Source organism: Megalops cyprinoides, chromosome 5 (genome assembly GCF_013368585.1).
Source record: "Megalops cyprinoides isolate fMegCyp1 chromosome 5, fMegCyp1.pri, whole genome shotgun sequence".
In the NCBI taxonomy this organism is placed as follows: domain Eukaryota; kingdom Metazoa; phylum Chordata; class Actinopteri; order Elopiformes; family Megalopidae; genus Megalops; species Megalops cyprinoides.
Genome location: NC_050587.1, coordinates 18,015,486 through 18,042,521, shown reverse-complemented (window position 1 = coordinate 18,042,521; position 27,036 = coordinate 18,015,486). Strand labels below are relative to the sequence as shown.

Sequence of the window (27,036 nt, the reverse complement as noted above, 5' to 3'; positions counted from 1 at the left end):
CTCTGAGTTGGTATGTGACAATGTGTCGATGTGGCTTACACACTGAACATGATTTTTACCCACACAGTAAAAGCTTCATCAGTGTTTCTCCTCCTTATCAAGAAAGGTGCACTCCTTGGCAGATACAGCCATTTTCAGTGTGCCGTTTAGCACACGACTGTACAATGTTGACCACACGCTAATGCTAACATTATTCTGTATGTACGGACACTGCTTTTTATGAAGCCGTGTTTGCACTTGCCCTGCCAGTTGCCCTGCTCCTGCGTACGCAGCCAGCCTGTTTTTTTTGTCCACGTCTGTTTAATTTCCTTGGACCATGACCTGAGATCAGGTTACTGTCCACTACACCGAGTTCAGTGACCCTACAGAGCGCTTTCCAAGGCTGCGTGTCGAAACCAGTGACGTCAGACCCGCAGGGAAGAGCGTTCTCTCACGCAGGAGAGGAGAGCCTTGTTTTTCCATGGGCTCATTCGAGACGTGGGCTGCCGCGGTGGGGCTGTAACGTTTTCGAGGAGCTTAATTTGTTTTCGTTCTCCCTGGATCTGACTGGGACCGCAGCCGCATAACAAATCCGATTGAGAACGAAAACAATCAATTACCCTGAAATATTTTGACTTCTAAATCAGCCGTTGTTGAATTCGCCGCCTATCTGGCAGTCTGACCCACTGTGAAAAGTGTGGCAACAGAGATATAAAGTGTTATGTCAGCGTTAAGCAGCAATACCCTAAAATTTGCTTACATTGTGCCATGTGCAGTAGAACTGCTTTTGCTGTATTCAGATGCCTGCAATATGAAACATTGATTCTGTGGGAACTGGAGGTGGACATGACCTTTGCTTGACCGTGCTGCGTGTTTGTGGTCTGCAAGCTTCCACTAGCATCGTGAACTGTGTTTTTTTTTTTTTTTTTACTTGAGTGCTTTGCTTGCTTCACACGCGGCTGTCTGGGCGGTGGGTTCCATCCAGGTCATTTGGCTGATTTCCTTCCCCCTGCAGGCACTGACATAAGTGCCGACCATGTGGGCAGGAAAGGAATCTGGTATTTTAATGATATTTTTCTCTGGTATTTTTGTGCTCTGCTTGCCCATGCTCTCTCTAGTCTCCACCTTTTCCTGTGCAAGCCGGTGAATCCTAGCTTAGCTGATGCATTTGTTTGGTATTGGTTAGATAAGTTAAAAGCAGGGAGGTCATTGAGAACTACACTGATAACAGTGCTTTGTCTATCAGTGTGTCGGCGGTGGGCGGCGCTGAACCAAACCGCAGTCTCTGCAATTGCGTTTGCCTTGACTTGGCTCGAGCATTGGTGTCTGCTTTGGCAAACACCCATGCGCACACACCGGCACATTTTGACAGTGGCTATTGGCTAAGCAGAAGCCCAGGAGTTCCGGTTAATATGCGATTAAACCCACAGGTCGGGGTCTCAAAGGTTTGCGGTTTTGGAACATTGGCGATGTTCCCGATAAGGCAGCATGAAGGCCCTTGCTGCTGATGGGTCCAGAATGTTTTGGAATGGCAGCAGGGCCCAGTTGCAGCATCTTCCGAGACATTTTTAGACGCGCTTTAAGGAGGACGCGCACTTTCACTTCCAAACACCTGTATCCTGTAGTCTCTGCTCACCTGCTTTTCGGACGTTTCTCAGTGTCCTGTTCAGACGTTCAGTAAATACGCCCGTGTTTGCTCCTGATATTTCTGCCGCAGTATTTGATTGAGGTTAAAGTAAGCAGACGCACGCTAAAATGCAGGACGAGGCAGGCTGGTCAGAGTGTGTCATTTTAATGTTTGTGGTCTCTGAGAGTAAAACTGGCAGTGTGGTCTGGTTCTGATGAGAGTGGCTGACCCGGTGCTGCCTGCCCTCCACGCTTGTGAGTGCTTTTCCGTGTTTTTTTTATATATAATGCATCCTGCCGTAGTCAGTGAGGAGTCCCGCACTGTCCCTTCCTGTTGTCCTGCAGCCTTTCCTGTCTGCGTGTCTGCTCCAGCAGCCCAGTGTGACGTCTGTTCCGTCACTTCCTGATCTCCGCCCTGTTGTCCCCTTCAGTAGTCCTCCGGACGGGACCGCGGACCCGGCCCAGAGTTGCACGCTGCTCGGCGCACGCTGTGTGATTTTTTTTTTTTTTTTTTTTGGCGCGTGACCCCCGTAGCTTTTCGCGCACGGATTTCCGCTGGTGAACTCCGCTGGTTTGGGGTGACGTGTCGGTCTGAGGCCTGACCGAGGGAACTCCGGGGCAGTGACTTGCTTGCTATTGAAGCGTGACTGGACCCTGAGAGCACAGACCTACGGCCGGCCCCGCTTCCTGTCAGAAAATGTCACGTTCAGTCATCGCAGCAATCGGAAGCGCGTAGAGGCGGCCCCTCTCTCTCCAGTCTTTCTGGCAAACGCTGTAGAAACCAGCAGCACAGCTCTGTCAGTGTGTACGAGCATGTCTCCTGCATCAGCCTGGCCCTCTGATAGCGTTCACGTGAGCGCCAGTGAATCCCTCATTAGCTGATGCTTTGCTAAGGCTTGACCGCTCCCAGGGCCTCGCGGAAACCCGCCAGAGTCCTCCGCACGGCCAGGTGCGTCTGTACGGAGAGCGGCGATCATTCCGCCGCGCAAACGAACGCATGGAAAACGAGCACGTAATTCAATCATTCGGCACGTCACTCGTGAACCTGAAGTGGGAATAAGACTCCTGAAAAGCTTCCAGCCAATTGCAGATCCATAAATGCCGAATGGCAGACGGCTAATCTGTTTGGCTTTTGGGAGATGATAAAGCGCAGGCAGCTACATTTCTGTGACTGGTCGGCTCACTATTATAATGCTCTTACACTGTGGGCTCAAAATTGCCACATGGTGTTCTTCCCACAAATATCAATGGCATGAATAGTTTCAGTCTAGGCCAGTTCCCCCTCTCCTTCATTAAGAGAATTCAGGCATTGTTATACGAGGCAAACCTGATTCTTTTTGCCAGCTGGAAAACTTTTGTTGCAAAATCCGTCGTGAGGTTGAATATAATAAAAATGGAGGAGGGCCAAGCGTGACCCTTCCAGTAATCACATCGTCCAATATGAAACATTGTGAGTGGAGCGTTAATGTATCATTATGGGTGATGTGTTTGGTGCAGGACGTAGTAAATGTTATCCCAAGTCCTGGCTTTGGTGACTGTTAGTTTGGATGCAAACGTTTCTGTGTACTCTGTACATTTGGGGGCTGTCTGAGGGGAACAGTCACTGTTTTTGCCAACACAAAGGTTAGGTGCCACTGATAATGCGGTCTAATCAACTGATGACATGAATTCCTTCTGCTCCCGGTATGGTTTGATAGAGAAGAGGAATCCATGTTAGTCTCTGAACTGCTAATAATAATATCTTTCCTTTTATCTTTCCTCAGATAAGCACCTGTGTTGTGGTCGGACCACTCTTCTGCCCCGAACTGGGATCCAGGAACCCGGGTCATAAATGACAAGGTACTTGATGCCGTCCTCGGCCTTTCTGTGACCTCTCAGCATGGAGGTCACGTCAGTCAGAAAATTCCATCGGCCATTGGATTTACTAAGTGGCTCGCGATCTGTGCCGGCTACGCTTCGCGCTTCATGCAGAAACGTCATTCGTGATAATGAACGGAAAATGACCGTTGAAGCGATCCCGCTGCAGTGGATTCTGTGACCAGAATTTCTGATGTGTTTGGGGAAAATGAGAAACCACATGGTGGTATTTAGATCGGAGACAGTTCCTTTCTGTGCTTATAGCAGTGCAGTTATACAATTCAAGGTTGTAGGTTGTGAGGCTATACTGTGAGTGAATCTTTCAACCATTCCTTTGCAGTAACTGAGGGTGGCTTCTTGTATTATCTTAATAATTATTTTAGTAGCAGTGTACTTTCTTATAATCATCAGAAGTTTAACTGCAGGGTAGAGCCAGTCACACTTTTAAGATATTAAGGCTGTAATGTAGACATTGAGAAAGGGGGGGGGGGTGTGAGATTGTTGTTGCAAAGTAGTCTAATTGATTTGCACTTGTTTTATATTCAGAGTGGGATCGTTACATAAGGGGGATGAATGTGGGCAGCGCTTTGAAGATGTAATTTTCTGCTGATGTGTTTTGACAGGTGGCTGTTAAGGCTGTACCGGGCCAAGGCCGTTTTTGATAATCCTGTTTGAGAGCATGAGTCACTTCTGCACTTTAGGGAGCGTATCTGCAAATTCAGAACGCTACGCCTCACGCCGTGTTCCGGTGGGCTGGCGCATCTCGCATCATTACATAGAGAGAAGATCTCCCAAACGCGCGAGTCCTTTAGACCCCTGCCACGCTGCATCTTTAGCAATTAGCGGAGGGGAGCTAATTGATATTTTACGTGTAATTGGCTGGTGCTGGAGGCCTTAATTGGGGTCCTTGTTTCCCTGTTTGCTCAGACACGGTGTTGGCGTACCTGTTCCATTTCGGCTGTCACCGGCTTTCCTGTGTTCTCCTGCCATTGCATTTACAGTGATGATTCTGCCCTTTTATGAAAGGAGAGTAAAAGCCTTTTTCAGTGAATAGTGGCGGCTTGTTCCCTCAGCGCCGTTTGATCAGTGGATCTTTTGGAATGGTGACAGAGGTTTCCACGACAACAGGGCAGGGGGAGCTCCCATTGGATCTTGTCTGTTGTGACTTGTGCTTTTCATAACTCTCAGAGCCTACCCCAAGAGCATGAATGTCCCCCTATTGTGCTGCACAAAGGAGTATCCACCCTGCAGGAGAGAGCAGAGTGTACTGGTTAAGCAGCTGGGCTTGTAATCCACAGGTTTTGTGTGTCGTTCCCCCCCCCCAGAGTAAAGTACTTTTTGAATTGCTTCAGTAATACATCTAGCAGTGTTGCATGAGAAAATGTGAGCAGAGTCGTCCTTGATGTTAGCGTAAAGCAAATGTTAGCACAGTCTACATGTTCGCATAATTATCCTGAGTAATGTCATGTAGATCTCCCAGCTGGCCAGTCCTCCGCAAGCGTGAGGTCGAGGAAAGGCACGGAAAGGGCAAGTTATAGAATCGGTCTGTTCAGAGTGAGACGAGACCAGCAGGCAGAGGGGGCTAACAAACTTCTCCGCACGTCTGCCTAACCTGGGGCCCACTGATTCAGAGTTCGCTGCAGACTCTCAACAATGGGCAGATTGTGTGAAAGGTTGGGTCTATGATCTGACATGTCTACACTGCGAGAGAGAGAGAGAGAGAGAGAGAGAGAGAGAGAGAGAGAGAGAGAGAGAGAGAGACAGACAATAAACCATCAAGAGGCTCAGTGCTCCAGGTTTCTCCCCCCTCCTCAAACCTGGTCTCTGTGATGAATCCCATACTGTCAAAAAGGAAGGCAAGGTTCACAGTTGGGGGTGGGCAATATGGCAAAAATATCATATCAAATCATACGGTTTTCAGGCAGGATCACGATTGACGATCTTGTCACAATTCTTTTTCATGTTGGTTTTTAAGACTATTTTGCAAGTTATTGAACAGGACAACTAAATTAATTTCCCTGCCATAAATCAGCTGTTGTAGCAAAAAAACTGGAAATTTTGAATTTTGTGTTGAATCTCGTCAGCATTCGGAGTACAGCCATGGAATGGCCATGCTAGTAAAATATTTGTGGCTGGGTATCTCGTACCCCGGATCAACTATTTTTAACAGTCTTTTGAAACCCTCATTTTCCAAGGTTTTTATGGGAATCATATCCTTGGCCAGGTAAAATGTCACTGCATCAGTTACCTCTTTCCAGCTACTTGTCCTGTCATACGGAGTGCCTTTCTCAAATGCCTTTGCTAAGGTGTGTTTTAACTGAATGCGATTAGAATGCATGAAAAGTCAATGCCAGGAGGCGAATGGGCGGAGTTAATTGCGGTTTATTGGAGTGTCGAAACGCATTTGGCTGACAAAACAACTTTGGATGCGTGTATGAGCCATCGACCTGCAACTGATAGAAAGTGCGCTGTAGCACGCTACTAACGATCTCTCTCTGTAAAGGCAGATCGTGGAGGCATTTTAATCGTTCACGATCGAACATCGTCACATCACACACCCCTAGCTCACAGTAATGTTAGCGTTAGCCTAGGGTTCGTGTGTGAGAGGAGCTGACATCCAGGAGTGCACAACAGTGCGTTTGTGCCACGGAGCAAAGCGTGCTCCCCGCGCTGCTTAGATAAACTCCTGCAGACAGTTTCAGACCGCGTATGAGAAGTGAAAAAGAATCGTCTGGACTGTGTGTCGCCCTCGATAGTGCCGTCTGTGCAAGTAAGTGATGATTACAGTAAGGACTCCTTAGAACTGAAAAGCCTTCAAATTAAACAGCTTAAAATGAGGGGGAACTGAGGGGGAAAATTTTTTCTGCATTCTCTAGAAATTACTTAGCCTAGCATTGACATAAAACATGACTTACAGACAAACTTTTGACATAGGAGGAGGTGCAGCTAAAGGTCACAGCTATCCCACATCTCACAAGTGTTCACGACAGCCTACCCTATGAGTCTGTAGATTCCCATGCTATCAGGGGGAAATGCGCTATTCGCTTTAATCAGCAGTGTCATTTACAGCAGCCTCCCACCATTCAGATTCCAGGGCCTGTGTTTGCTATTGCTGTTTCAGTCCAGTCTGTTTCAACTGGAAGTGAATATTTTACAGTTTTGCTGTTTTTTTGCAGTTGAAAAATGCGGTTTAGAATTCTATTCCCGTTTGGTAAATTGGTCAGTTTGTTTTGTCCCTTGAAGCTGGATCAGGTTGGTCCCTCCTTTGTCACTGGAAAGGAAGTCATTTGTCTTGGTCACTGGTTCATGTTTTTGTTTTCAGGTGCAAAAGTTCACCGTAGAACATCTGCCAAGGCACGTTGCAGTTGTCTTACCTCGTTAGCAGTCCTGTTATCTCGTTAGCTATTAAGTGCTGGTGCACCATTGTGCATTTAAAGGCATATTAATTTATATGTAAAAAAAAAAAAAAAACAGCATCCAAGAGACTTGTTTTTCTTGTGAACTCGGAATGGATGTTCAGCACAGTTCTCAGAGCCTGCATGAGAGCAGATATCCAAAGTTGTCATTAGAATGAACCTCTTTAGGGAGAGCCTCTATCCCTGTGCTGTCATGGACACTGGCTCGGTTTCCCAGGAAGGCGAACCGCTGGGACACCCTGAGCGCCAGTTTGTTTTTGATGCTATAGTAACAAGATGGGGGGGGGGGGGAGCTCCGCTGTAGTGACGCTGCATCGTAAAACTGCAATAAATAAGAATCAGTGCGGCATTAATCTCCCTGATACTTGAAGCAGATGCTGTACTGTGGAAATGTGGGGAAAGCCCTGTGTTCCGGTTTTGACAGATTAAAATGTTTTCCGGCCTCGCTGGTAAATGGCCCTGTGGTGTACTGTGTCGAGGCATGGGGTCTGGCTCACGACGAGCTCGGTTTCGACAGACCGATAACGGAAACTGAACTGTTTCCTTCAAGGAAAACCTGTCTGGAACCATCATCCCCTCCCCCTCCTCCTCCAACCCCCCCCACCGCAGATGATCAGCAGCTCAACAACCTTTATTGACCCCCGCTGGGCCTTAAACCGATCCCCCCGCGGGGCCCTTGTCAGGTTAATGAGCAGTGAACAGGGACCTGGGGCTTGATTGATGACTAAGAAACTTCACTAATGTTGTAACCGATCCCCGTAATAATTGATGCTGTCCACCGGAGTAGTATATTCCGAGCTCCGCTGAATGGAGTAATGGAATCCACAGGTCTTGAAATAAGACGGCATGCACCGCGCCCGGCCCATCCCCCCAAGCCACACACACTCAGCCAGACTCACAAACATGCTCTCCTACCACAAATCTTTCAGTCTATTGTTCCAATCTCCGTCTTCACCGCCGCTGACCAGCTAAGATTCAGGGATGGGCAGACGGGGTGTGATAGTCTGAAGCTGGCAGTTAGATGGGGTTTTTTTTCCCCTTTAGTGGCTCTCCCGCACTCCGAGCTGTGGCTCAGATGTCAGATCTCAGACGGGGCTGACGGGGGGAGGAAAGGCGATGAATTAAAGAAGAGGGACACGGTTAAGCATAAAAAGTGCATCCACCGGGCCACCGGCGGGGGGACTGGGTTGAAGGCTGCGCGCGTGACCCCTCTCTGCCTCTCTCTGCCTCTCTCTGCCTCTCTCTGCCTCTCTCTCCCTCTCTCTCCCTCTCTCTACCTCTCTCCCTCTCTCTCCCTCTCTCCGGCTGGATGAATGGGTGCGGCCAGGGCTGTGGCTCGGAGGTCTGCTGTTCCCTGGGCCATCTATCTTACTCTATGAGCCGGCGGGGCAATTACTTTTTCAGAGATGTGATGAAACGAGATTCCCAAGTGTAGCTCCCCCCCCCTTCAGTCAGGGCATGCGATGAAACTGCAGCACGTTTCTCACTGGACGGTGGCTGGGTGGGGGAGGGGAGTATGTGAATGATGGGGACTGTGTACGTTTCATTGTTTGCTGTATAGTAAGCGTGATTCCCCTGGAGGGCTGTGCTTGCTAGCAGTGAGAATAAGGCTCGTGTTGACTGGAGGCATCGATTAGCTGACAATCAATACACTCATTTGCAGTTTGGGGCCGCTTGCGACAGTGGAAACCGGGGGGGTTGAGATTGCGTTTCTGCATTCCAAGGCAGTCTCCTCCTGATGTGTTTGTACAGTGGAATGAATTTGTACAGTGGGCAAAGTAGCCCTCAAACCCAGGTGTCACAATAGCATTTAATGCTCCTTTTCAAACAGTTTACCCCAGCTGCTGTTTCTCAGACTTGGTTAAGGAAGTCTGTGTGCGTGTCTGTCTGTGTGTGTGCGTGCGTGTGTGTCTGTCTGTGTGTCTGTGTGTGTGCGTGCGTGTCTGTCTGTGTGTGTGCGTGTCTGTCTGTGTGTGTGCGTGTCTGTCTGTGTGTGTGCGTGCGTGTGTGTCTGTGTGTCTGTGTGTGCGTGTGTGCGTGGCTGTGTGTGTGTGTGTGTCTGTGTGTCTGTGTGTCTGTGTGTCTGTCTGTGTGTCTGTGTGTCTGTCTGTGTGTCTGTGTGTCTGTGTGTCTGTCTGTGTGTATGCGTGGCTGTCTGTGTGTGTGTCTGTGTGTGTGTGTGTGTGTGTGTGTGTGTGTGCGCGTGTGTGTGCGCGTGTGCGTGTGCGTGTCTGTGCGCGTCTGTGCGCGTCTGTGCGTGTCTGTGCGCGTCTGTGCGCGTCTGTGCGTGTGCGTGGCTGTCTGTGTGTATGCGTGGCTGTCTGTGCGTGTGCGTGGCTGTCTGTGTGTATGCGTGGCTGTCTGTGTGTGTGTGTGGCTGTCTGTGTGTGTGTCTGTGTGTCTGTGTGTGTGTGTGTCTGCGTGTCTGTGTGTCTGTGTGCGTGTCACCCTCCGTCTGTCTCTTTCATTTTGTAATCTACGCGTATAACGGCATTTCCTTTAGCCCGCGACAGACAGGCTTTTGCAGAGGCAGAAGTCCAGTCGCCGTTATGTCACACTCTGTGTTATCTAATGTGCTCATCTGCGATTGAGAGATTGTTCCGCTGCTGCTCTCGAACCACAGAGCCCAGTCCCCCCGTGCTAACAGCGCGCGGCGCTCACAGCTGTCCTTCAGAGCGGCGCAGGCCCAGAGGAGACCAGCGCCGCTCGGCTGTAAACGGTGTAGGATAACTGAAAGGTTGCTGGTTCGATTCCCCGCTGGGACACCGCCGCTGTACCCGCAATTGCCTCAGTAAATATCCAGCTGTGTGAATGGATAATATTGTGTTTAAAAAAAAAAAGAAGTGTAATTGATGTAAGTTGCTCTGGATAAGAGCGTCTGCTAAATGGCGGTAATGTGATGTAATATAAACAGCGGACACGCGGTAACACCGGGGCACGTGCCTGTACCGTCCTCATTCCGGAGCCCAGCCTCGGTGCTTTACAGCGCGCTTTCCGCCCGACGTGGAAAAAAAAACAGCAGGTCCGCGCTCGCGGTCCAAGGTGACCTGTGGCCCAGACGCGGGGTGCTGTGAAGGAGCGCTTCCTGCTGTCTGACACCTCTCCCACGGCAAGAGACGTTTTCTGCTTTTTTTCCGGGCACGGTTACAAAACGGGCCCGTTCCGTTACAGCGGGCGGTGTGTTCCGCAACGCCCCTGCCGTCACCCCGCGCCTTTCCGCCCAGTCGCACCGCTAAGCGCCGCTCGTCATACACCTTGCAGGTTTCTGCCTTACCGGGGTAGGGATCTGTCCGTAACCCAAGTGTGTCAGCCCGTGCATGATACTGATATCATTCAGTCCGTCCTCATTCCATGTATGCGTCCTGCACTGAAGTCGTCGTGTGTTGTACAACACTGTTGTCTTTTGGTATTTGTTGTTGTCACTTTGACGTTGTATGCAGGCACTACGAGAGACTGGAGCTGGAGTCGAATTCCTGCTATGCGTGAAAGCATGCCTGGCCAATAAAGTCTCATTCTGACTATGATTATGATTCTTACTCTGGAAGCACAGCGCACCGATTGCAGCTGTCGTAGTAGTGCGTTTGCGGGAGAGCTCTGCTTTGGGGGACGTGTGAGAGTGCTTTTGTTTGGCCGGTGCCGCGCGGCGCTTACGGGGCGAGCTTTTCCAGCCTCCTGCAGCGGCCCTCTTTATGATTTAATCCGGGCAGATGGTGCGGTTTTAATGCCCGGCGGGGCGGGGGGAGCTGGCGCGCGGTCCGAGATGTCCCGCCGCAGAGGAATTAGCGCAGCGGAGCTTCGGCCGAGCGCTGCGTGGCGGAACACGAACACAAGCCCAGATCCGTGCTGGCTAGAGCGTCAGACGGGGTGCGCGTGTAAGAGTGTGTGTGTGCGCATCTGTGTGTGTGTGTTCATGTGCCTGCGTGTGTGTGAGAGTCAGTGTGTGTGTGTTTGTGTGCGCGCGTGTGTGTGTGTGCGTGCGTGCATGTCTAGCGCACCGCGGGTCCCCCCTGCCAATGTTTTGGCCCTGCATCGCCGGAATCTCTTAATCCCCGGCTCTTTTGTTTGTCCCGGTAGTGGCATTTTAAAGACAGAACGTCTGTGTCAGTTTCCAGACAGTGTTTTTCTCAGGGGGGAAGAACCTCAGGATTTTTCTGTATGCCGTTTCCTTTTTGACTTGATCTCTTTGTAGGGACTTTTTTCCCTCTGAACTTTGTGTGGGCTCAGTCGTAAAATGGGGCCCCTGATGTGGGGCCCAGCTGGATAAGATCTACTGGAACTCTGACCCACACCTCTCGGACCGCTTTCGGGATCCGCCAGACGGACCTCAGTCTGAACTCTGGGCCTCGCCGCTGATGCCAGGATAGGAATTTGGGAGGATGAGAAGGGAGGGAGCCTTTTTATAAACGATTATCATCAGGAGTCGGAGTGACGAAAACAGGTCACGAGCGAGCACCATTCTTCCATTCTCGTGAGCGGCCGGGGGTTCGCTGTGCCTTGTCCCCCCCCTTTATTCGCCTCCCTCGGGTCAAAGTCACGGCTGCCCAGATGTTTTTCATTCTCGCTGTGGAGGTGGCGGTCGGGAAAGAGGCGCCGCCACGGCTTAAAGCGTCCGCCGCCTCTCCGCCCCTCGGCCCCTCGGCCTGTAGTATTTCCCGCTGCAGAGCTATCCCGTTGAGTAGTAACCGGACGACCCGGGTGATTCACTGCGTGGGGTGCTGTCCCGCAGTGGGATCAGTCTTCCGACACGTCTCTCCGCCTCTTTGGCCAGTGTGGAGAGCGCTGGAAGGCTTTCCAATCGTTTTCAAGCCCAGAAACATTCACGTTTTACCCACGACGACACATTCTTACACACATGCTTATTTTGAGTTTTTGAAGAGCCCAGTGGGGCAGCCTCTATCAGCATAGATTTTTTTGCAGTTGAATGGAATGTTTCACCTGAAGCTGCAGCGATGGAATATATAACTCTTAAAATATTTATTCAATGTTAATTCAATAATTCAAACAATTAGTCTAGAGTGCTGTTATTAATATGTAGACCATAAATGTTAAACAATATAGAAATCCTGTACGGTGGCATGAGCAGAGAATATGCCCCAGTATTTCGCTTGAATTCCAGTCTATTAATGCATTTTTTCTTTTGCCAGTTCCTTTCTCCTCCGATTCACTCGACGTCAGTGTTTTATTTACGAGGTCCTGGCGAGTCAGTGGGTTAAATAAAAAATGCAAGGCATTTGTAGAATTTGTTTTTTCTCTCTCCTCAGCACTAAGCCGTGCTGTTCGCTCCCTCTGTAGCCAAACCAATGCATGTCATTTAGATGGCGAACGATAAGGAACCCGCCGGTGCTACGCAAACGGCCACGGGGGAAGCCTCGGTATTTTTCTGTTATTGAATCCCCGCTATCGAGTAAGCTGCTGCAAAGCACTGCAGAGCGGAAATAAATCAACTGGCCGGCGGTACGCACCCTCTTCAGACATAACTTACTGACCTAAACATGTCCTTGCACTGAACACGGCGTTGGGCTCATGCACTTATGTACCGAAGGCTGTCCTATATCATGAGCCACAGCTCTTCAGTATGTAGCCCATGAAATATTGTCAGCTCTAAGATATCCTTTGCAATATTTTTTCTCTGAGCATTTTCTTTGTGTATGTTCCTGTGTGTTGGCAGTGGTCTCTGGCTGAGATGGTTCAGACCAACATATGACAGAACTTCTTTTCTTTTTTTTTTTTTTACTGTTTGAATAGCATAATTCTGACTGATATACAGTAAGTCTGACAGCCAGTGAATTTGAATAGGTGAATAATTGCACCGTTCAACGTTCCAGCTTTTGTGTGCAGAAGGGATGTTTTTTTTTTTTCCCCCCTCTCATGGGTATGAAACGTTGAGGAACTAAGTCAGTATTGTAAGGGTGTCGTCATTTGTAGTGTCTGGCGTTTTTTTCCCCCCGTACCGCCTGCCTGACATAGGCTTTTTCCATTCATCAAACGCCGACATGCTGCGCGGAGCTGCCGTTTAGAGAGACGCAGAACGCTCGTCTCGAGCGCGCTAACCTTGAAACGCTGGCATGATTTGTCTGTCTTTCCTGTCTGAACTCGGAAAGGCCAATTTTCTGCGTTACGCCGTTAAAGCATTCTTTGTGGCCATTAAATTCCCATTTCCCATAACTCTGGCTGGATGATTGACATTTAAAAGGAAGGGTAGCAGATTGGTTCCTGCATTTTGATAGAGTGTATGGTTCTTGATTTATGGCAATAGCCGGGGGGGCACATATTTTGATCGGGAAAGTAGCAGACCTTCCTCTGTATCGCAAGAATATGAATGTCCCGTTCGGTGTTTGTTTGAAGGGGATAACTTTTGCCTTTTATGCGGTCCCATTCTTTCAGGTAAAATGGAACATTTTTCCTCGCAGAGTAAACTATGTACAGAGAAAACAGTAGCCTGCGTGTGGTAAGCACTGCCCATGTGGCTCTGCTTAACAAACCTTAAAAACCTTTAAATGGTACTCTGTATGAATGTAATTAATTCATATCATCTCAACAGTCCGCATTTTAAAATTCTTTCTGTGTAATTTTGCATGTAGCAAGCTACAGCATTCACTGCTTAAGAAAAACAGTTTTAAGTCTTCACTTGTTGTAAGAGGTTGTAAATGCTTGCATAAAAATGGACAGTGTAGTTTATATTGAGCAATTTGCTTTTATGGTCTTAATTTATCAACATTATGTTGGTGAGATTCTGATGATTTCCCCTCCAGTCTGATGCAGTGATCTGATTTGGATTTACCCAAACTTTAGGGAGCCTGGTGCTCCCCCTCTGTCCAAAGCATTACCTCACAAGTGCCCTGAGAAGCTGTTCAGTAGTAAAGCAGAAAGCCTGTATGTTGATTGTGGTTCAGTTTGTCCTCACCAGGCACCCGTACATTACAGAACTAATTTCACTTCTTGTGCGCGTAGTTTCGCTGGTGAACGCACGTGTTCCTTAAGGCCGCGCTGTGTCCTCCGAATGCCTGCATATTTCAGTCTTGCATCTAAGAGGGATGTAGCTAATTAAAAAGGAACAAGTCGAGCTGCTTCCACAGCTGCACAGTATCCAACTTTAATGATGAGGGGGTGGTGGTTACAGAGGAAAAATAAACCCTGCCCTTGCTGTAATGTGTGTGGAATGGCAGTCACTTCTGAAATGCTCCAGTGTACTGGCTCAATACTTTTGTCTTCCAGAGACAGCAGCATGTTATACATTTTCATTTCTCTAATGGAAAATAGATCTGATCAGTAGGTAATATTTTTTTTTTTTCTGTTCTGACGTGACCTTGTGTGACAGTGGCTGAAGCTAAAGGGTCTGAGCGCACATCGTCCTGCTTGACCGGTGTTGCATTTAAATGTGCAGGAGTGCTTTGAGTAAGCTTTGCAGCTGCGCGGTCTGCCCGCACCGTTTTTCTCCTCCTGTTCCCTGCTCCGCTCTGTTCCCCAGAACGCCAGAAAGAAAAGAAAACCCAAACGGACTCTTGAGCCGTCTGCAGGGAGTATTCCGAATGCCTGATGATTCGTCCTCAGAGATGGAGTGATCGCTGCGCTCAGGCACAAAGCCCTTTCAGAATCAGATGCAATGAAATCATCGCTTTGCATGAGGGTTTTTTTTTTTTGCTTGCTTTCACCGCGCCCCAATTTGCGGGCCGCGTTGTGTGTCATCGCTTCACACGGCTGAGTGTTTTACTGGTGCGATTCCAGCCATGTGCCTTGCTTAAGGGTGCGAGTCTGCTTTGCCTTGGATTCAATCCTGCAACCTACCGGGCGCAAGGCTGGCTGCCCGAAAGCATTGCCGCTCTGGCGCCAAGACCGTGTGACGCTTCTAATGACCGGGATGGGCCAGATCTTCACATGGTTCCAGCTTCAGATGAACTGCAGCAATTAACACTTTAACTTTTACCAGGCTTATCAACTAACATTTGGGGAACGCCCTACACCAACGGCTGTTTAAGCATCAGTACATTCTTGCCTTCATCTGCATACCTGCAAGCATGGCTCTAGCAGGAATATTGCATAATTTTTGGTCATAAATAAGAGTGTGTCATCACTAGCGGGAATAATAAAGTCCACCAGCAACACTACTGTTAGTTTAATTACTCAAACGAATGATTCATTATTGTTTTCTAAGAGAAGCAGTCTGCTTGTGTTACGGACGTGCTGGTGTTAAAGATGGCTCGCAAAACGGCACCTCTGTTTTTTTTTTTTTTCTTCTGTACTTGGGAATGAGAAGAATTGGGCAAACAGGAAGTAGGGACCACTCTGCATTAGTGACTTGATTTGTGCTTGGGCCACCAGAGAACTCTGTAATTACAGGGATATAGAACGATGCGATTCACTTTATGTGGCAGATGGTAGAATTTAAGTGCAGCTTCCAGCTATTAACAAGACTGTCATTCAGTTATGCTCAGGGTTCGGAATCACTGACACATGTTATAATAGCCTATTTTCTCATACTCCCGGTTTTACACACAAAAGGCAAATGGAACAAGGTGATAAATGTACAGATGGAAGCTCTTTCTGACCAAAGGGTAGAATACTCTTAATAACGTTCACGATACTGCTCTGCTATTCGCAGCTCCCCTCGAGTCAGATTAGTCTTCACACTATGCAGGTACACGATGAACTCTTTGCTTTGCTTCACGAACTGCAACACAATGTCAGTTACCTCACAGAACACAGAATAATTACCTCATGTTCTGTTCCGTGGACTGCCTGTCCCTGTCACACCGCGAAGCTCATTCACAATCAGTATCAAGTGGTAACACCCCGTAGGCTGTTTTGCCAGCCCTTACAAGTGTGTGTCTCGTCACATTATTGACTGCATAGGAAATGCAGCTCTCACTTGGTAGGTGGACTGTTTTTTTTTTTTCTTCCTCCTGCTAAAAGAGCCTGGTTAGAAGTAGTCAGCGTGAGCTTACTGAGCATCTGTTGCGCGCGCGTGTCGATTCTGAGCGTCTCTGGCGCGTGATTGGCCGGATTGCAGGTAAACACGCCCTGCTCTCCAGAGCCCCTCCCCCCTCTGTGTTAAAAAAAAAAAAAAATGGAGCGAGCGCTGAGTGAGAGGAAGCCTGTGGCCAGTCCAGACTCCCAAAGGCTTTCACCAGACTGGCTGAGGGGGCAGCAGGCGCGATGCTCAAAACAGATGTGTCAGGTGTGTGTGTGTGTGTATGTGTGTGTATGTGTATGTGTGTGTATGTGTGTGTATGTGTGTGTATGTGTGTGTGTGTGTGTGTGTGTGTGTGTGTGTGTGTGTGTGTGTGTGTGTGTGTGTGTGTGTGTGTGCGCGCGCCTGCATGTGCGTGCCCCGCTCGCCAGACAGATGAAGATTGAAGGTGATTTACCGAACAGGAGAGAGCAACATTGTTCACATTTCCTTACATGGACCCTTTTCACTTATTTGAAAACCGCCTCGAAAAAGAGAGCCATCGTTTCCTATTTAAAAAAAAAAAAAAAAGTCTGGAGGTTTTTTAATATCTAAGGCTTGGGAAGCGAGGAAGAGACGTTCTCCTTTTTTGTACAAAGGAGCACGCAAAGAGGGCCCGCTCACTATAAAAGTACGTTTGTGCAAGGGCCTGCTCATGAGGAAGTCCAGAACTTCTGACTTAGTGCTGGGCGAGAGATGAGTTAAGTGAGCCTCTGGCATTGGCGCGACGGTGGAATTTTGCCGCTGTGAATATGAATTTGCTGTCATTGTGCAGGACGCTTTACAATGCAGTATGTGGCTGTTTCATTACGTCCTGAAAAGCTGGGCTTGATTAACCGCCAAAGGTCTCCTGACGGTCATGGCCCTTTCATCGCCAGCAACCTGGTTCAAAGAGTTGAACAGCCCACCCCATGAAATTCAGTATTTACTCTAATGACCCAAGACAAGAAAAGCTGTTTTAAAAAAAGCTGTTTTGAACTGTGTAAGCAGGCTATGATTTTTTTTGTCCGTTCAATGACTCCAGATTTACTCCAGATCTACTCCAGGTTACCTCACACAACTCTTCAGTTTGCTTTGAGTGCTTCAGTTCCCATCTTCAGCCATCTCTATCTGAATGAAGCAATAGAGGAGGGAATGCTCACCCCTCTGTGCTGACCAGATATGTTGTGAGGTTTTCTTAGGACCCAGTCCCTGCGGTCTGCAGGTTAGTGGCGTATTACAGCGACTACCATCACCTCTGTTAACATCAGCTGACCTAGTACCATTACCGTTTTACAGGAGGTGACTCTAGTGACCGAGGTCCACGGGGAAGCCATAGTCAAAGTGTCAGCTGTTGTCACGGCAGTATTTCAGAGCAAGAGGCACAGCCAGGCTCCTGAACAAAGCAGCCCTCAGCAACATTCCCCGAGTGGCTGTATCCCAGGCCCAGTCTGTCCTGGGCATTTGGATATAGGTGGACATTAGTAAGGTCACAGTGACACTAGGAAGGTGTTTTTTTCTTCCTGCTTTCATTCATATAGTTCTAAATTCATAGGATAGCTTACCAGGATTCATAGGGGAAGCACACACTCTTGGTGTGTTCAAAGCCAGGCTTGACACAGTCCTAGATTCGCTTGAGACTATTTGGGCCTAATGACCTGTTCTTGTCATGCTAACTTCTGATAAAGTGACTGGTATGCTCTATGGGAGCCAAGGCAACGTTCTCAAAACGTTGTCTGTTGTCCAGCACTGTTTGGCTGTACTTGTAATATTTGTTCGTGTGTGTGTGTGTGTGTGTCTGTGTCTGTCTGTGAGTGTCTGTCTGTGAGTGTCTGTCTGTGAGTGTGTGTGTGTGTGTGTGTGTGTGAGAGAGTGCACGCGCGTGCGTGCGCATATATGTGTGTCTTGACCAAAGCATCGCGCAGCCTTCCGCAGCGGGTCCAAGGGCGTCGGAAAAAGACGCGTGAGTGACAGGTGACAGCCAGCCGGCCCGCTCTGCGCCCGCACCCCACCACGGCCGACAGCGGCGCTGGCTTTTTTTCTGAAGCGGTCAGCAGTTCGGGAGAAGTGGGTCGGCGCAGGAAACCTTCGGGAAGTGTTTTCCCTCGCCTCCTCTCGTTCGGGAGCGCCGCTCTCATCAGCATGCTGCGCGGGTCCCGCGGGAGCGAGCGGGTTCCTGCAGGAACGGCCTTCGCAGCGCGGCTGCAGCGGCGTTGGGCGTAGGGGCCGCTCTCCACAGCTCTGGGTGATTTGTAGAGCATCCTCCATGCTGACACCGCTGGTTACGGGTCTTGCAGCTCTCTCTTTGATCTCAGGAACAGGTTTCTGGAACTTATTTTCCTCAGAACTGCTAACACAATAGTGGGTAATTTTGCCAGTGTAGCTGCTTTTTTTTCTGGGTAACAGTAACAAAACTGGTATAATTTCCAGTTTAAATAGCAACATTTCATATTTGCGTCATACTTTCTTATGGGAAAAACAGCTTATTTTGAAATGATACGATACCGGAAAGACCCACGTCATCTGTTGAAATTTGTCTGGTAAAGTTTTCTCTCTTTCTCTTCTTTTGTTTTGTATAGTGATTATAGCCTTAACTGCGTAGAGTATCTAGAAACAGCCATCATTTGGATTACCTGCATTTCCTTGTGCATACAGTCTAATTAAGGTATTGTATAGGATTTATATGGTGCTTTACGGGTGTGCCAGTTAACTTAAGGTCATGTCCAGTAGGCAGCAAAATGAATTTGCCCTTACATTTAGTTATGTAGCACTCAATGATCAGTTCATCTACAATCCCTCTGGAGGTTCCAGACTTTAAAATGTTGCAATTACAAAGACCACATGCCGTTTTTGGGAATCCTTTCTACCTGGTGTTTGCAGTGGCAAGGTATTTTTCTTCATTGCATAAAGTCCATGGACTTTCCTCCCACTAGAGTCAGTAGAATGCTCAAACTGATTGGTGAGCAATGTGGGTTTTCATTTTTTGTATTTGACGTGATAATATATTGCCACTAAATATGTAATGAAATCCATATTATGAGGTTGTTTAACTAATTCTGGATTTGTATGCAATTTGCAAGCCATCTATCGAGAAATTATTATATAAATTTTATCTACTTTTTTGTCTTCGTCCATTAAAAATATCGTGCCTGACTTACAATTTCATTCACACCGCCCATGATGTACTTGTATGACAGCGATTGGGAACATTTTCCTTCTGTTGCTGGTTGTAACCATAGCCACAGGCTAACCACCTGTAACAGCTGTGCAATTGCCAGCCATCTGGCAACAGAAACAAAGAAGTGTAGTAACAGCTAAGTGAGAAGTGTGCCTCTGTTTACAGCCGTAACAGCTCTTTCGAGTTAGGCAAGTGACTTCAACAGATTCTGCCTGTTTCGCTGCCCGTTCAACACAGCACCTTCTCTCGCTTTCTGGCGGATGTTAGGACGTCTGCGTTGATCTTTCAGGGCTCCCCGTCTGCTGTAGCGTAAAATCTTACTTCTCAAAGGCAACCAGTGGAGACAACCAATGGACATGAGTCACCTGGCACATGCAGGGGGTAGAGAACAGTTGATTCGCTTCTCTTTGTCATGGGATCGTGACGTAGAACCTGAGCTGACCTCCATTGTTTCCGGTCGAGCAATTCACAGGAAAGCGGCCTGGTGATATCATAAACCCTCCCACTCAACAATGGTGAAAAATGCGATTCGGTTCCTGTTTGAGGCTGAACAGAGAGCTTTCACTAACACCTTCACTGATGAATTGAAACTTTGACCCACCCACTTGCTAAGAATGAACTGTCTGTTACTTAGGGTATGTACTGTTTCAAACTGGCTTTTGAGGCTTTTCCTTAAAATGTTAAAGGGGACTTCCACGAAAAATGTGATATGCTGCTCCTGACCTGTAAGGGCTTGGTTTTCACATCCTCCTTTTATTCAGTTTCATTTTAATTCAGAAATCCATAATCAAATTATATTTATCGTGTTTGCCTCCTTTAAGCACTGGGTTTTCATTTGTGGAGTCATGGGTTAACATTTTGAGCTCAGTCGCCCCATAACTCCTTCATGTACCAACACCACTTCTATTTGATGTAGCTAACCACCTACTCACCTGTGCCACAAGATGCTGGCTGATCATTGCTGCTGGAGGCCTGTTACACACCTACAGGAATATGAGTCTGCATGCTCCTGTGCTCCTTATCCCACTCAGCTGATGAACTCAGCCAGTCCATCTTCAAGGAAAGGAAATTCGCTCAGGAATCACTGTGCGCCAGATTCTTTATTGTGGCTTTGTGTCACCGTCCACGGTCAAACCACCAGTCCTACCGAACGCTGTACAGTCCAAGGTCTAATGAGCAGTTTCACTTGAAATGACACAGAAAGGGCAGAATAACAGCAGGGGAAACGAACCAGATCATCAGAGTACATTGAGACAATTGCAGGATTTCTCTTCTGAGGACTCAAGTGTGGTGGTGAAAGTAATCCTAACCCGTGGTCAGGGCTGGATTTATGTGATGCATGTTAGTGGTCAGTCAGTGAGACTAAATGTCGTTGTGCTGTGTTACCATTTTCCTGGAAGTGTTACTTGTGGAGATGTAACAGAACATTTAGGTGCCTGAAGAGGTTTGATTAAAAAGAAGCTTTAGCCTGAAATGTGAAAGGGGAATGGTACTCACTCTCCACAAAGTTGACCGCATAGTGTCCTTATTGGGTAATTCTAATCGGATCATGATAACGGCCATCATCAGTGAGGTTTTAAGGCATACTGCTGTATGTTCAGTAACATTTTTATTTATAAAATGGGTAGCTCCAACCCATTGTTCCTCTTGGTCCAATTGCATATCAGACATGAAGGTATGCCCTAATATACCACAAGTATATTGAATTGGTGTACGTTATTTTGGTATCTTTGGATACTTGTGGTACTTGTATTCTCAGTACCAGTCGCTGCGTCCTCCACACTGCAAAGACCATCAGCCACTGGGTTGCAAGCCAGGAAAATGTCAGTCAGTGGCTCCAAAGCAGAGAGTGTACTGCAAAGTTACTGGCAACCGTAACTTGAGCAGGAAACAGCGGTGTAACATTTTGTGGTGTCTAAATGAAAACAGACAGACCGACTTCCAGGACATGGACAGTTATCTCCGTAATTGCAGCGACTGTGAATGAAAATGCACATTAATATTTACAACAAAGAAAAGTAAGGGGTTCTTGTAATAAGCTAGCAGTTGAACTCCACAATAAAGTTAACATGAAATAAAAATACCTGTATTCGTGCGGTTAGCTCGGCTGACACTGCACTTTGCGTTGTGCCTAACAACACTTATATCATGAATACTGATTATAATCGTGCTCTCATGCCATATCATTTAATTATGGCCTTGTGCTGCTGAATTTCAGCAGTGCGAACAGGACATGTAAAGGTCTCCACTGCGCCTTCAAAAAAGGCAGCCCTGTGCTGCTGCTGCTGCTGCTTTTGTCATAGCAGCACAGAAAAACTCATCCAATCAGGGAGATGCTGATTTCCCAGAACACATCTATAAACGCATGGCACCACGTTGCGCGTGAGTCGCCCCTCTCTGGGTTTATTGGAGAACCCACGCCGTTGTCAGATCAGTGTCGTTTTTAAGACTTTCTGAGAAGTTGAGAAGCCTCTATAGGTGCAGCCTTAGACCTACGAGGAAGCGAAAGAAGTCTGTGTCTCGTCTTCAAAATCTGTGCTGTATTTCAGGAAGCGAGGCCGTAAGAGATGCGTTAATTAGAACTTCAGCACTATGATCAATAATCAGGGAGACATCCTAATTATGGAGAAACCTTAATTAAAGGGAAGTTTCATTTAAAGAGAACCTTAGGCTCTCTTCTGAAAAATGACCAGTAGGATACAGTTATAATTTAACATGTAATTGGAGTTTGAACTTAAGTTTAAATCTAAGGGGTGAAGCCAACAGTTGTTTAGTCCCGGGGAAAATGTTCAGTTGGTTGTGTGAAATACTTGTCAAAAGCCCTTGTAATGCTGATGCATAAAGTCTTGGTAGCTGCTAACGTGCTAACTTTAGTCTCTGTGAGCTTCGTTTTCTCTTCTTCCGTTCCCTTAGAGGTAAGTGTAGTCCTGGACATCCAAGAAAGCCTGCAGGTTACAAAGTGCAGTTCACACTTTTTTTTCTAATTAATGATGTAGGAGACCCTATCTAAGCTGCTGATTTGCTCATACATTCTTTTCTATATTAAGGAGCGTAGGTTGGGTTGACTTCACTTATGTAAATGAACCATAATAGCCATGGTAACGAGCGGCTTTTAATATGGATTAATGAAGCCTGATAGTATTCTCTCTTTCTGCCTTAACATATTGAGCAAGAGCTATCTTTTTAAGCCTCATCCCAGATATAGAGGCCATTGTAATTACTCCTGGGATAAATTTAGCTCTCTTTTTTCCCTCCCAGTTTGAGACACCTGATGTGGAATAATGGCGGTCTTATTAAATTTTCTGAGGAAGTGTGTCGTGAATGTAGGCCAGCTACCGACCGTCATGCGTGTAGTTTTGTGCACGGGGCGCTTTGGCTGGAGTGTCACCTGATGGGGAATGACAGCTTTAGGACTGCCAACATGCAAAAAAAAAAATCACACGCTTGGGGAGACTCCACAAATCTCAGGGCCGAGTGCTGTAGGTTCTTTCACGCAGAACACACCCGCCTGTGAAAAATGCCCCTCATCTCTTATCCCATGGACGTTTCTGTATTTTAATTACATTATAAGGTCGCCACCACAAGCGCGGCCCCCACATTGCGGAGGATGAAAATATTTATCAGGTCGTCGCGAGGAAGCTTGTTTTTGCGCGCCGGTTCTACCTGCCATGTCTCTGAAAGCAGATTTGATTAAAAGGTGTCTGACGTAATGGCACACCTCAAGAAATCTAATGCAGCTTCTCACGTTTCCCGGCTGACAGCGGTGGGAGAAATACAGCGGTGTTGCGTGCGCGGAGATGTTAGACTGACCTGAATGTGTCTGCCCAGGTTACCGAGAAACTGCATCTCCGAAGAACTTCTAAGAAACCGCTCACTGCCAAGTAAAATACATAATGTGGAAAGCGGGAGAGAGCCTGACAGCGCTGCATCTTTGCGTTTTAAGTATGTGCGGGTTTTGTTAAGTTAAAAAGCACACATACTCAAACACTGTTGATAAAAATAACCACCGACTCCCGAAGGAGTGGTGACATGTATTTTTAATATGTAAGTTAGACAAAAAAGGCAATTATTTATATGAGTGTCGGAAGCTGACATCCATTCAAACAAAGTCAGAGGGTAAAAATAACATTTTTAGAGCAATGATTTCTCTCCAATTTCTGTTCACTGTACACTGTTCCTATTCACAGTCTATTTGCCGACTGCCTTACGATAAGTCATAGTGTAATTAATCGGCAGCCATGTATTTACTAACTGTTTTTCAGCTGTGTAAATGGGCCCTGACTGAAATAATAATTGTTGTTGAAGCCTGTTGAATAAAGTCCACCTTATGTCATTAGAAGAGCTGCTGTATGCAGGGGGGGGGGGGGGTATTTTTGGAAACGGGGGAGCAGACCGGCCTTTATCCTGACTTTGTGGCGCAGGTGGCAAGGCTTGATTCGGTACAGTAGTCTCAGAACATCAAACAGCACTTCACTTTATCTCCCATCTCCTGTTTCCCATCTCCCATTGTGCTGCCGTGGAGAACTGAAACCCGTGTGGGCGTGAAGAAACCCCCTCCAGCGCTCTGGAAAGGGGGGGGGCACTGAAACTCTTTTTGTGTGTTGTTTTTTTTGCGTGGTATCCTGTTACTCCCCTCGCGGAGCCCGGGCCACGGGATCGAAGGGCCGCCCCGGTGCCACGTGCGCCTCAGACAGAAAGCAGGACCTGAATTCCTCCCTTATCAGCCATCAGCACCCCTGAGCTCCCCTGCGCTCTCTCACGGCTCTGCTGAGCAAAACAACAGGGAGCGAGAGGGAGGGAGGGAGAGAGAGAAGCAGAGAGAGAAGCAGAGAGAGAGAGAAGCAGAGAGAGAGAGAAGCAGAGAGAGAGAGAAGCAGAGAGAGAGAGAAGCAGAGAGAGAAGCAGAGAAGGGGTAGAGTGATGAGGGGGAGAAGAACAGAGAGGCAGAGGAAGGAGAGATGGAGTGAAAGAGGGAGAGAGGGAGAGAGCAGAGGGGAGAGAGTTATGAGGGAGAGAAGAACATGGAGAGGAAGGAGAGATGGAGAAAGAGAGGAGGTAGAGGAAGGTGGAGAGAGGAAGGCGGAGAGTTATCGAGGTAGAGAGAAGTGAGAGCTGGAGATGGGAAAACATCGAGGGGGAGGGGAGAGATATAGAGAGAGTGGAGGGATGTGGGAAGGGGGGGGGGGGCGCACGAGGAGATGGAGTGAGAGAGAGCGAATGCAGTGTGAAGGATTGGTGACAGAGGAAGCAGGGAGCTGAAACCCTCGCAAGGACACTGTGCCCTCAAGCGATCTACTTTGCTTTGTTTTATTGTGTAGTGACAGCTCCACAACAATGACTCCACATGCCCTCTGGCACGTTGCAGTGGTGTAGTTTCCACTTACTCCACTTGCAGCTGAAGGGAGTCTAAGGTGTGTTTGGCAACCTACGGTGGAAGGTGTGCTTTGAAATGGGCTTTGTATTCAAACCTCTCTCTCTCTCTCTCTCTCTCTCTCTCTCTCTCTCTTTCTCTGTCATGATGGAATTAGCTTTTCAGACATTAATTTGTTCCCCTTTAACATGTTTACTGATCCTCATAACTCGGTTTCTGTTAATGTCGAAAGTACTGAACCAGGAGACTAAGGGAAATGTTTGAATTGAAATGATGAAAGCTCATCAGATGTTTGAATGTATAAGCTCTCTTTGTGAAAGGACATTGTTTATCTGGATTTGATGCCTGTGTTTTCCCCATTGCTGTCCAGAGTTGACATGGTTGATGATCACTGGTCATCTCTGGCCAGTACTAAGAGCCCTGGTTTTCAGAATGGCCAATTCTGTGTCAATTTTTCAACCCCCTCCACACGCAGACACTGGTTTTTTTTTTTTTGTTTAATTTTCGTCGCCTGTCTCCAGGGAAATTTAGTTTTTAATTTAGTTGCACATTTCTGGAGGCCTTGCTGTGAGTGTGGGAAGGTAGCAGTCCTCACATCGCCCCGCACATAGCCACACCCTGATCTGCTCCGTGTCACAGCCACGGAAGGAGGCCGTGTACCCGCTGTGAAGCAGCGCTGAAACCGTTTGCACGAGCCGTGTCAGATCTGTGGGTTTAAAGACCAGCAACCCAGAGAGCACCTTTTAAATCCAAATTAAAATCCGAGAACTTCACTAATTCAAATACGACTGAATGGCGTTAGATGAGGAATGACCCAAAGGAACCGTAGGTGGGCTTTGCCAATGTCTTGGATACAGAAACAAGTTTCAGTTTCAATCTCCGCTGCCCTGTTATAGAGCCATTTAGGGAAATTGTGTAGGGATGAGTGTGATCTGTCATGAGTTATACAGGATGTTGTCATTATTCAGTTCTAAATCATCTTTATGTCAAGGGGATATACAAGTGACTGGCCTAAAATCTTTTAAAATCAGGGTGAACATCTTCATGTTAGATGAAGCTATAACCCACTAATTCCTCTACTATGACATGTGGTGGAATTGGACTGTGTGTTTTGTCCAGGTCTCGACTTTGACTGACTGAATTGCTTTGCAGTGACATCATCATTGTACTTTGGGGATATCGAAGCTTGTTTCTTTCTGCCCGTCGAAGCACTTCTTTGAACTCATTGTATTCAGCAAGCTAATAAAGTAACCTAATACAAATTGATCTAAATCTGAGTTAAATTTATGTAATTAACTTATTTGGCTGCTCTTTATCGCATTTGATTTGTAATTAACAGGGAATCTGTTCTGAAAGCTTGTCTTAGATGTGCATTACTGAACACCTGGTAGGTTGTGAGATTTTTCAGTTTAAAGCAAGTTTAAACTGAGCAAGGCAAGTGGAAGGTAGGCTTAGACATTCACCCTAATAATGCAGACAGTAGTTATTTGGCTGAATAATTCAGTTATGCTTAAAGTTAGAAAATTTTTGATCAAAACATTGGAACTGAATTAATTTGGAAGTTTATGTGGGGTTCCTGTGAGTAAAGTTTTAAGTATTAAACCAGAAAAATGCTTTCTGCTGAAAACATGATCCTTCAAGACTGATGTCGGAATAGCTGGTCAGCCTAAATATTTGTTAATTAAGATGCGCATACAGCCGCGTCCTGATGCCGGGGGTCCCGTGACCAAGGTAGTCATGGCAACGGCTCCAGAGGCAGGAGCGAAAGCGAGAGAGCGAGCGGGTGGCGGAGACAGACAGACAGGAAACCGCTGAAATTTGAGCGCCGTCCCCAGTGCGGAACTTCAGTTCCATTTACTGTTTTCTCTTTAGCATATGACTTTGTTTTGTGTGGAAACCCAGTTACAACGAATTGTAATGGTTTTATTCATTTTGTTCAAGATGTTAAAGAATTCTCACCAAAGGTGACCGTCTGCCTGGTTTCCAGTTGTGTCACGTCTGAGCTAACGCAGGTGTACCTTATAGCAATTCTTTATTTTAACCATTTAATGTTTATCATATGTCAGTGTAGCAAGTGTTGCTTGACAGAGAATTCTTTAGTGAGGATGCGGGGTCGAAAGGACCTTAAGCTGGAATACCAGTAAAAGTTTAAATCTGCCTCTTCCAGTCATTAAGTACAGCAACCGGCTTTCAACATACAAGATGGCTGAATGAAACTGAAACCAATGGCCTACAGAAGCTGCACTGAATCTTTGAACAAGCATTCATAATTAAGTCAGATAAAGATACACAGCATGCACAGATGTAAACCCCACATTCCCAAGTCTGATTTTAGCAGTCGATGGCGAGTGGTGACCTCTGTCAGAAAAGCATAAACTGCTCTTCATTGACAAATTGCTTTCTTTGCATACAGCCCAAATATTGGCCTGAAGGGATGGGAATTTCTCGCCTTCAGAACATGAACATTCACCTATATTACCATGTCAGATTTTTGGAAGGCTCTTTTCAACTGCCCTCATAAATCTGAGGTTAATACTATTTTTACACATTTTTTTCCTGAATAATGGAACCCTAACCCTGCAGTGTGTTTAATGGGGTCTTCCCAAGCTACCCAAAAAGTGCATCGGATTGGATTGGTTGTTACTACAATCGGGCTTTAAGGGTTTTTTGACTCTTTACATTC

General features: G+C 47.1%; 2 protein-coding genes across 3 annotated transcripts in view; both read left to right on the top strand.

The window, feature by feature from the left end:
* erbin (erbb2 interacting protein) overlaps positions 1 to 27,036 on the top strand; it is a 100,388-nt gene that overhangs the window by 16,962 nt on the left and 56,390 nt on the right. For both annotated transcript variants that reach the window (XM_036528834.1, XM_036528835.1), the window contains exon 2: positions 3,369 to 3,444. The gene's annotated coding sequence lies outside the window, so the exon portion shown is untranslated. The remainder of the gene's footprint in view (positions 1 to 3,368; positions 3,445 to 27,036) is intronic.
* Positions 1 to 27,036, top strand: part of nln (neurolysin (metallopeptidase M3 family)) — a 70,672-nt gene that overhangs the window by 31,963 nt on the left and 11,673 nt on the right. The gene's annotated exons all lie outside the window — the stretch shown is intronic.